Raw genomic sequence first — 11,353 nt, 5'->3', positions numbered from 1 at the left:
TAGATGGTTTGCATCCATCCAAGAAAGGGACTGAGTTACTTGGCAATAAATTCACAGATTTTCTGGAGGAATATTTAAACTAAACAATGGGGACAGTGGTACAGAATTGATTGATTGATACAGAACATCCCTGTCCCCGGCAATCTAAAAAACATAGGGTTATCATTGCATGTAACATAGATGTCTGTGTGGACAAGAATATCAATGTCAAGCAAAATCAACATTTTAATAACGAGTGCCACACAAAGTGCACTAACCAAACAGGTGGTAAGAAAATAGGGGAACTCAGGCACCACACAGGTTATGTAGAAAGTAAACACAGGTTCAGTCATAAAGTACTCAAATGTCTATACTCCAATGCACATAGTATGAACAGTAAACAGGGTGAAGTAGAAATTCAGATAAATGAGGGCAGATATGATATTGTTGCCATTACAGAAACATGATGGCATAAAACCCACAAATGGAACATACAGCTAGAGGGATTTAAATTATTTAAAAGAAACAGACCAAACAAAAGAGGAGGTGGAGTTGCTCTCTATATAAGAAATAACTACATCTCTACAGAAATAGAGCACAACAATGATGAAAACTGTCTTGAATGCATTTGGGTCAATATAAAAAGGGGGAAAATGACATTGCCATAGGTGTAATACTATAGGCCACCCAACCGAACAGAGAAAATAGATGAATTTTTTGCTAGTCAGTTAACTAAGCCTTTTAGGAAGCACATCACAATATTAATGGGGGACTTTAATTACCCTGACATTAACTGGGAGACAAACTCTGCACCAAGTGGAAGATCAAACAGATTCAGGACAAACCTAGCAGACAATTTTGTCTCCCAAAAAGTAGAGAAGGGAACTAGGGGATTAGACATATTGGATATAATCCTCACTAACACAAATGAAATGATAGAAGGCGTTGAAGCCACAGGAACCTTGGGGGGAAGTGATCATGCAATATTGGAATTCAACATTAGGGAAGCACAAGCAATAAAACACAGTCAAACTAGATTCTTGGACTTTAAGAGAGCTAATTTCAATCTGGGACTTTCTACAGACCAAACATGTATTTTATCTTGAATTATTCTCTCATCCTTGGACCTTTAGTGTAGGTTAAAAGCTTTACTTGAGATCCATATGTTCAATCTGGGACTTTCTACAGACCGAACATGTATTTTATCTTGAATTATTCTGTCATCCTTGGACCTTTAGTGTAGGTTAAAAATAAAATATTTAAAAATGAGAGTCCCAGGAGAAAAATTGGCTTTGAAAATATATTTGTGGTCTGTTAGTTAAGGAATCTTCAACCTCACAAGCTCCAAAATACAGCATTCAAATATTTGGCCCAAAAGGCAAACTTCTTAAAACCAATCTTGACGTTTTGAGCTGTGGTAAACTAACAAACCACAGACTGCTGTGTGGCTTTTCTCTGTTGTTTGTGGTCCTCAGTTCTAGTACAGATTAATTTCCTAGGAAATACAAGTGCCCTGTTGCCAAGATCCCTGACCTTCTCAATAGCCTTGCTGAGAAAGGATGATATAAATATAGACAAGTTTGGCTTGTCAATTGAAGGGGTATCTGGAAGGTCAGATGAGGAAATATTGTTGTGAATGTGTCACTCTATTGGTCAATAGATTTTGTTGTTTTAAAAAAGTTTATTCGGAAGTATTATATCGTTTTTCTAAATGTTCCTTTCCCTGAAATACAAATGCATTTCCCAACTAAGCCTTGACTTTGGCACCGATAAATGATACAAAGGATAGAATTATAGTTACAAAGCACAACCAACACAAGATATTTAGTTGGCAGAAACAAGCTTAGGAAACATCTCTCTGTTCAGTATGCAGATGTTAACAGGTCTGATAGGTGAGAAAACAGCATGGCAATAAAGGGGCAAAATGTCACGGGAATAGATGCTACTCTGCTTTCCCATAGTATTCAATATTTTAGGAATTCTGAAGAAACAGTTCGGACTTCTCTCTTTCTCAGTTTCAATAGTATGTCCAATGTATGCCTTCAGCCTCCAGTTGCTCACCATGCACAGAGATAGGATCAGTCTGGGCTCAGTGCTCTTCAACATTTTCACCAACGATTTGGACAAAGGGATAAATGGGGAACTCATCAAATTTGCAGACGATACCAAGCTGGCAGGAATAGCCAACAATCCAGAAGACAGGCTTAAGATACAGGAGGATTGACTTCCGGTTTGCACGTGTGGTGCTTATGGACGTGCAGGAAGAGCCCTCTTCTTTCTTCCTTGGAGGACCCTGAAAAGGGTCGAATGTCACCCTGGAGGGGTGACCACTGTGAGGAGGCCCTCCCTGTGATCGCAGAAGGGCAGTAGCCCTTCACTCGATCCGGAGCAGCTCCTTTGGCCCGAAGAAGAAGAGATCGGCCATTAAGATGGCCCATCATTAAGCCGTTCCCTGCTGAAAGTCCAAAGCACCATCAAGCACAACAAAGCAATCTGGAGGACCGGGGTGAGACCTTACCTTTCTTTTTCCCCTAACTACTTTCCTGTAGGACTGTTTTGAAAATTTCCTCCCCCTCTTTTGAAAGATCGGCCACTGCCTACTTGGGGAATAATCTTTAAAGCCTCAAGGCCTTAAAAGAAATCAAATGGCTAAGCTAAAAAATTAAGCAACCCTATTAAAAAGCTCTTATTTTTGTAGAGATCTACTATTTTTTGCTTAAGCTGTGAAAGAAGGGAAAAAGAAAAAAAATGGACTAACTGGATAAAAGCCTCATATTAGTCTGGAAAAAGATTCTACATCTTATTCTATATGCTATTGATGACATCTTGTGGCAAAACCTGGTATAGCAAGTAAACCTTTTCTTTATTGTGAGAGCTGACTGAATAACAGATTTGTCCTTGACACTATCTTCAAAGATAAGAATTGGGAACATCTGGCACTGAAAACAATCTTTAGGCATACTGGAGATGGACACTCATTAACTCTTATTAAAACAGCCTCCATGAAAGACGTATTTGTAAACATCAAAAAAATGGAGGATTATATTCCACCAATTAACTATAAACTGATACTTGAAACAATCTTGGCAATGACTGAGCAAATCAAAACCAGACTGCAAGATAAATCTGGCAGCTTAAAGCTACCAAATCATACTTTGACTTTAAATGATGAATTGACAATCCAAAAACAAACAGAAGAAGTGGAAACTAACATTAAAATAGGAGACTCTAAAGAACAACAAATACAATCTATTGAGAACCTTGAAGCCCAAACCTCGACTTTAACTATAAAACCTACCACCCAATAGTAGCTGAGGAAAGCAACACTAAGATGGAAGATATTAAAGGCCTTCAAATACAGTATGTTGAGAACCCAGCCAATCAAATAATAACTATAACACCAGTTATTACCTCTTACCTAAGCCAGATGGAATCGGAAGAAGAGCAGACTGAACTAATGACAACTATATCACACCAAACATTTAGAATTGAGCTATTAAAGCAATACTTCAGTGATTACAAAGGGGACACTTTCTTTGCAAAACTGACAATTAGATGGTCTCCATGGATTCAAACAATGTGTGTAGGAAGAAAGGGAGATACATTTGAGAATCTAAAGGCACTGATATGGAAGCCTGATTGGCACAAAAAGAAGGCGAGAGTTAGAATTTTAAAAAAATGGAATTGTCTTTTTGCTGGGATTTGTAATGATAGACCTTAAAATTTCTTTTAATGGGCTAAGGGGAATCTTCGAAAGATATAAACTGATTTTATACTTAGGTTTTAGATTTTTATGGGAAAACAAAATTAAGCTATTAGAACATAACTCTGAACTATGTTATAGAATTTGGAATGATATAATAAAAGATAGTATTTTAATAATTGATGAACTATTAAGATGATATATAGAATGTATTTGTTGTAATGATAAAGGTATAAACTGATTTTATATTTAACTTTTAGATGTCTAAGGGAAAGGAAAGTTAGCTATTAGAACTGTTTTATATTATAGGATTTGGAAGGATACAACAAAATATATTTTTTTCAATAATTGGTGAACTATTAAGATGATAAAGAGAATATACTTGCAAAAAATAAGAATGTATTGAAATGAACAATGTATGTACTGTTGACAGGATAATTACTTTTTAATGAAATAGGGAAATGTGAGTTACCCGAAAATTAAGTTTTCTTCTATATATTATAGGCTATTCTGGAATATTCTATTGCAATTAGGTAAAACTTAAAAACAGGACATGGATATGTATAAGTGAAAATATGTTGAAAATTCATCTAATTGATTATGTTACAATTAGAAATGTATTAATTTGGGTAATTTGATTATGTTATAACTAAGGGAATCAGAGAGGGAATCTTTGTTGACGTAACTTGAGCTATTTACAAATAATTTGTTATTTGCTATTGTTTACTTTTAACTATCCAACCAACATATTGCTTCATAAATACATGAATGTAAAATTAAAAAATAAAACTTGTACAAAAGAAAGATACAGAAGGATCTGGACAGACTTGAACACTGGGTGCTATCTAACAAAATGAAATTCAATGGTGAGAAAAGTAAGGTTCTACATTTAGGCAAGAAAAACCAAAGGTACAGGTATAGTATAGGGGGTACCTTGCTCAATAGCAGTAACTGTGAGAGGGATCTCGGAGTCCTAGTGGAAAATCACTTAAATATGTGTCAGCAGTGTGCTGCAGCTGCCAAAAAAGCCAACACAGTGCTACGCTGCATTAACAGAGGGATAGAATCAAGATCATGTGAAGTGTTAATACCACTTTAAAATGCCTTGGTAAGGCCACACATGGAATACTGCATCCAATTTTGGTCACTACAATGTAAAAAAGATGTTGACACTCTAGAGCAGAGTACAGAGAAGAGCAACAAAGATGATTAGGAGACTGCAGGCTAAAACATATAAGGAACGGTTGCTGGAATTGGGTATGTCTAGTTTAATAAAGAGAAGGACTAGGGGTGACATGATAGCAGTGTTCCAGTATCTCAGGGATTGCCACAAAGAAGAGGGAGTCAAGCTATTCAAGAAGCAATGGATGGAAACTAATCAAAGAGAGAAGCAACCTAGAATTAAGGAGAAACTTCCTGACAGAACAATTAACCAGTGGAACAACCTGCTTCCAGAAGTGGTGAATGCTCCAACACTGGAAGTCTTTAAGAAGAGATTGGACAGCTATTTGTCTGAAATGGTATAGGGTTTCCTGCCTGAACGGGGTTGGACTAGATGACCTCCAAGGTCCCTTCCAACTTTATTATTATTATATTACACTGCATGTTGTAGATGACTATTCTTCTGGGGCTGCTGAGTGGTTTGCTTTACTTAGGATGTTTTGGAGGGTATTGGCTTGTATGCTATGCTCCTTCCATGTGGTTGTAATACTCTATTGGTGGTTTCTGAGACGTTTTTGGTGTTAAGCAGTGTTGGTTGTGCTATATTGGGTTGAGTGGCCTGGAATTTTGTGATGAAGTTACATGGATATCCATTTTGTTGGAAGATGTTGTATTGTTGCTCTGCTTACTTTTTCTGTTGTTCAGGGTTGCTGTAGTATGTTTGGGATTGTCTAAGTTCTTACACAACTTTTCTTATAGGAGGTTGCATTACTTCTTTGGTAATGGAACACTTGATTGGTATGGGTAGTTTTTCGATACATTTGTGCTTATGGTTTACCATTGCAGATCAGGATATCCAGGAAGGGTAATGAGTTGTTTTTCCTTCTTCTCTGGTAAACTGGAATCCTTTGAAGATGTTGTTGATGGTTTTGTGGGTGTTCTCTAATTGGTCCTTTTTTATTATGGTGAAGGTGTTGTCTATATATCAGATCCATATTTTGGATTGTATTTGTGTTTGTATTGGAATTCTATCGCTTCCAGACATTGAATTATGACCTCAGCTATGAGTTCTGAAAGCAGTGATCCCATAGATGTCATTTGTTAATACATTTGTCCATCAGATTGGAAGTATGCGATTAGGCAGAGATAAATTCATAATCTTGGGTGTTTCAATCTGGACAGATTTAACTATAGTTTCAATTGGAAAACTGTGAGCATCCTAAAGCCAAGTTCAAAAATGCTAGGGAATTTCTAGAAGCCTAGCACTCTGACAAATTAGCCATTGATAGACACATAGACATAAACTGTAGCTATTTACTGGGAAGGTGGGTAGGACTAGAAGGCCACCAAGATCCCTTCCAACCCTATTAATCTATGTTCGATGTTCTAAGTTGCTGTGCCTCAGTTAAATTTATAATTTACTGACAGAATACAGATGTCATGTTCAAAATATGTCAGAAGTATTTTTTGCTATGCCAATATAGAAGGATTTGATAGCAAGGGAACAGTAAGAATTTTTTTTAATAACTGTGAAATGAATGAGTTGATGCAACAACCTCTACTAAAGGAATCTGAGACGCAAGGTTTGCCTCTTTGGTATCAGCATCGTCTGCCCATTCAAATGACATAGAGTTTATATTGCAACATGCCACCCACAGTCTTGCCAATTTTTACTTCACCATTTTCTGGTGTTGCTGCTGGGATGAAGTATGATAATTCATTCCTGGATATCTGTGCACTCAGTTGGTTTCTAAAACTCTTGAGTGGAATTTAATTATGGATTTAAATGGGTTTTCTCTAAGGATATCTGGAGTACTGAGCAGAACACAGATAAAATTATTGTAGTCTTTAGCTGAAACAGCTTTGTTTTAGATGAATTTGATCATTTTGTATAACTCTTAGGAATGATTGCTACAGACTCTGGGTTTCCTGTCTACAGGTAGTCATTTCCCCTAAATATTCTATCACTAATGTAGTTAAATTATAAAAATGTGCATTAACTTCTGAAAGTTTATCAGCTCATTTTTCAATTCTAGTGAAACCTGGTCCTCCTGATATAATGAAAGTGGAAGGGATGAAGGAAATGCTAACAGTTCACTTGAGAAAAAACCCAGGAGAACCAGATTGGAATCTTTTTACGTGCCAGATTCAGTACCAAGCCACAGCAAAAAACATTTCAGTAAGACAAATTTTAATTGATATAAATTAAAAAAAACAATTAAAATAGAGTAAGAAGTTTCTTTAATGATAACAGAAATAAGTCATTCCTTATAGTAAATGATGGCATTGAAAATGAGGCTCCCAGGTGTTTTAATTTCATCCCCAAGTGAGAATAAAGATAGTGATGTCCTGAACAAGCCTAATGAGGCAATGTATGTATTTCCATCATTTTGCATCATAATATCTGACACAAGTGTACCATGATGAATATGTTAGTATTTCTCTGAACTTTTGAAAGAAGATCAGATCTACTCAAATATTAGATAAGGAGATATTCAGTGTTTAGAATTTGTGATGTGACAATAGGCTTGTGGTAGTAAGCTGGAAACTAGAATATCATAGAATATAAAGGTAGGGGCAACCTTGGAAATTATACAGCCCAACTGTCAGCCCAGTGCAGGAATCCATTATTAGTCCATTCTTATGAGATGGCCATCCAGCTTCTATTCAAAAACCTTTAGGAAATTTTTCCTGATGTCTATCTGTAATTTAAATCCATTTTTATTGTCTTGTTTCTTGGAATCATTCTGAATAATTCTGCTACGTCTTATATACATGATATTGCTCAAGATACTTGAAAACAGCTGCCATGTCTGCTTGCAGTTTTCTCCTCCCTAGGGAATTCTACCCATTGCCTCCAAATGATTCTCATCATGATTACTCCCCACAGGGTATGTTACAGTTGGTTAGTGTCTAACTTAAAATGTGGTACCTAGAACCAGACTTAGTATTTTGAGTGTGGTCTGATCAGTCCAGAATAGAGAGAAATAGTAACTTCATCTGTTTTTCTAGTTTAGGATTGCATTTGGTTTTTTTTTTACAAATGAATCACGACATTGTCTCATGTTCAGCTTGTAATCTTCCAAGGACCCAGATCTTTTTCCTGAGTACAGTATATTCCAGTATATTCCCTTCCATTCCTATATTAAAGTCTTTAATTTTTCAATTAAAATGTAAAAATGGATCCAAAATTTCCCTGCTGAAATTTTTCTTGATGTTTTTTGACCCATATTCTGGTTTGTAAAGATGCTCCTTAGAATGTGAAGTGAATTGGGCCTTAGGAAAGCTGAGCAACAACAAAGCTAGTGGAGGTGACAGTATTCCAGCTGAGTTATTCAAAATCTTAAAAGACGATGCAGCAAAAGTGCTATACTCAATTTGTCAGCAAATTTGGAAAACTCAACAGTGGCCACAGGATTGGAAAAGATCAGTTTACATTCCAATTCCAAAGAAAGGCAGTGCCAAAGAATGTTCAAACTATCGCACCATTGCACTCATTTCACATGCTAGTAAAGTTATGCTTAAAATCCTACAAGCTAGACTCCAGCAGTATGTGGATCGAGAACTACCAGAAGTACAGGCAGGATTTCAAAGAGGCAGAGGAACTATATCTACTTATCTATATCTACTTCTGCTTCATTGACTATGCTAAAGCCTTTGATTGTGTGGATCATAACAAACTGTGGCAAGTTCTTAAAGAGATGGGTGTACCAGACCATCTTATCTGTCTCTTGAGAAACCTATATGTGGGCCAAGAAGCAACAGTGAGAACTGGACATGGAACCACTGATTGGTTCAAAATTGGGAAAGGAGTCTGGCAAGCCTGTATACTGTCGCCCTGCCTATTTAACTTATATGCAGAGCGCATCATGAGAAAGGCAGGGCTAGATGAATCAACAGTTGGAATTAAGATTGCCGGGAGAAATATTAACAACCTAAGATATGCAGATGATACCACTCTAATGGCAGAAAGCAAAGAGGAACTAAAGAGCCTCTTGTTACGAGTGAAGAAGGAGAGTGCAAAAGTTGGGTTGAAACTTAACATTAAGAAAACCAAGATCACGGCATCTGGCCCTCTCAATTCCTGGCAAATCGATGGGGAAGAAATGGAGGTAGTGACAGATTTTATTTTCCTGGGCTCCAAGATCACTGCAGATGGGGACTGTAGCCAAGAAATTAAAAGACGCTTGCTCCTGGGGAGGAAAGCCATGGCAAATCTAGACAGCACACTAAAAAGCAGAGACATCACCTTGTCAACAAAAGTGCGTATAGTCAAGGCTATGGTCTTCCCAGTTGCAATGTATGGCAGTGAAAGTTGGACCATAAGAAAGGCTGAGCGCCAAAGAATTGAGGCCTTTGAACTATGGTGCTGGAGAAGACTCCTGCGAGTCCCTTGGACTGCAAGGTGATCAAACCGGTCAGTCCTAGAGGAGATCAACCCTGACTGCTCTTTAGAAGGCCAGATCCTGAAGTTGAAACTCAAATACTTTGGCCACCTAATGAGAAGGAAGGACTCACTGGAGAGGAGCCTAATGCTGGGAAAGGTTGAGGGCAAGAGAAGAAGGGGACGACAGAGAATGAGGTGGCTGAATGGAGTCACTGAAGCAGTAGGCATGAGCTTAAATAGACTCCAGAAGATGGTAGAGGACAGGAAGGCCTGGAGGAACGTTGTCCATAGGGTCGCGATGGGTCGGACAACAAGAAGAACAAATGTGAACTATTATAGGTTCTAGAGTGGACCTTGCTGTTCCTTCCAGTTTGATGCACAGTCTGCACCCTTGTTGGGCATGATTGTTGAATCAGCTTGGTAGCATAAAATATAATTCTCCTTTCTCATTAGCATAATACAGCTGACATTTTGTTATCTTCTGTATTAAATCATATTGGGAACTTTGTAGAATACTTTGCTAATGACAAGGTGCACTATAGTATGTCCACTGCATTTCTATTATTGTTTAAGGGGTCACTCTGTCATAAAAAGGAAAGCAAGTTGATCTGGCATGAATAATAATTTCATAGACTGATTACAAAGGCATGACAAGTAGCAAATATCATTACCTGCAAGTAAGAGCTGGTGAGACAACAAAATTCACAAAGTAATAGTAATTGAAGAAGTAAATTGAAGAATTCAAACAGAGAAGCAACTGCCGCATAACATTCTAGACTTAACAAATATTAATAAGAAAGATAAAAAGGTCTGGATAGTGGACATTGCAATATCTGGAATCAGCAAAATAAATAAGTAACAAAGTCACACAATACAAAGGCCCACAAATAGAAACAGAATGATGGTAGCAAAAAAAAAAAAAAGCAACAATAGTACCAGTAGTAATAGGCACCTTGAGTGGAGTGCCAAAACGTCTGGAGCACCACTTGAACACCATCAGTCAATTTCAAAAGGCAGCTTTCATCTTGATACCTTTAACACCATCAAACTATGACATCTGCCTACCCCAGATGTAGAAACTTTGCACTTTCATAATTTAATATGCCATTCCTCCTTCCTATTTTTGGCATATTCCTTCTTCATACTTTGTACTCTTTAATCTGTCCAAGTAATAGCACCTTTTGTGAGAAAAATACTTATTTGTTTATTAAATTTCTAAGGCCACCCCACTTAGTACTGACCAGAATATGAATGAGATTATATAATTCACAGGCCACTGAGTTGATCAAAATATTAGGAAAATCTAATATTATAAAGATTAGTTAAAATAGGCTTTCTGTATGAAAGTTGACAAGCTAGTGTGACATACAAGAGATTCAGGATCTTATAGAGCAGTTGAAAATCCCAACAGAACAACTGAACAAAAATGTATTTCCTATACATTATTATATTGTTGATGATTGAGAGAATGGCTGTTGGATGAAAGGCATTCCAGTAAAATGCAGAAATGACAGAAAATGAATACAAGGAATTTTAGAATTAAATTATTGATATGGAGAAGATGATTAAAAGGTGGATAAAGCAGAAAATAGGAATGAAATATATGTGGTAAATGTTGTAGAATAAAGGAAGGCAATTTGAGTAACTTGAAGTAGTTTGGGGAATAAATAATTTTGGAGTAAAGTTTGAAAGTAAATTAATGGGAATTATTAATTCTGAACAGTCATCCCAAGCCACCAGGCCTTCCGATTACTCTGCAGCTCAAAAGTGTTTATGCTTCTAGCAGGAAAGCTATCCATAGGCAAATTTGTCGGTAATGTTTGTACACTATGACAAATGGCAAGCAAGAGATTCAGTTCTTATCATTCAGGATAAGAAGACCTCCCTCCACCACCACTCACTCTCAATTAGTGAAGTAAAAGCTCGTCTTCTATAAAATAAACACAATATTTTCTATTCCCAACTGGACTGAGCTTTCATAAACTGAAAAGAAGCTGTGTCTAGGGAAATCTGGATGTATGATAATCCTTATTTACAATTTTGAATTTATTCTTTTACCACGGTAATTGAAACAACAGTTATGTTTATTTTTAGGCAAACATCAGTATCCCGATCAAACATTT

This window comes from Vipera ursinii, assembly GCF_947247035.1.
Source record: "Vipera ursinii genome assembly, chromosome: 2".
Classification (NCBI taxonomy): Eukaryota; Metazoa; Chordata; class Lepidosauria; order Squamata; family Viperidae; genus Vipera; species Vipera ursinii.
Note: the sequence above shows the minus strand (reverse complement) of the source record.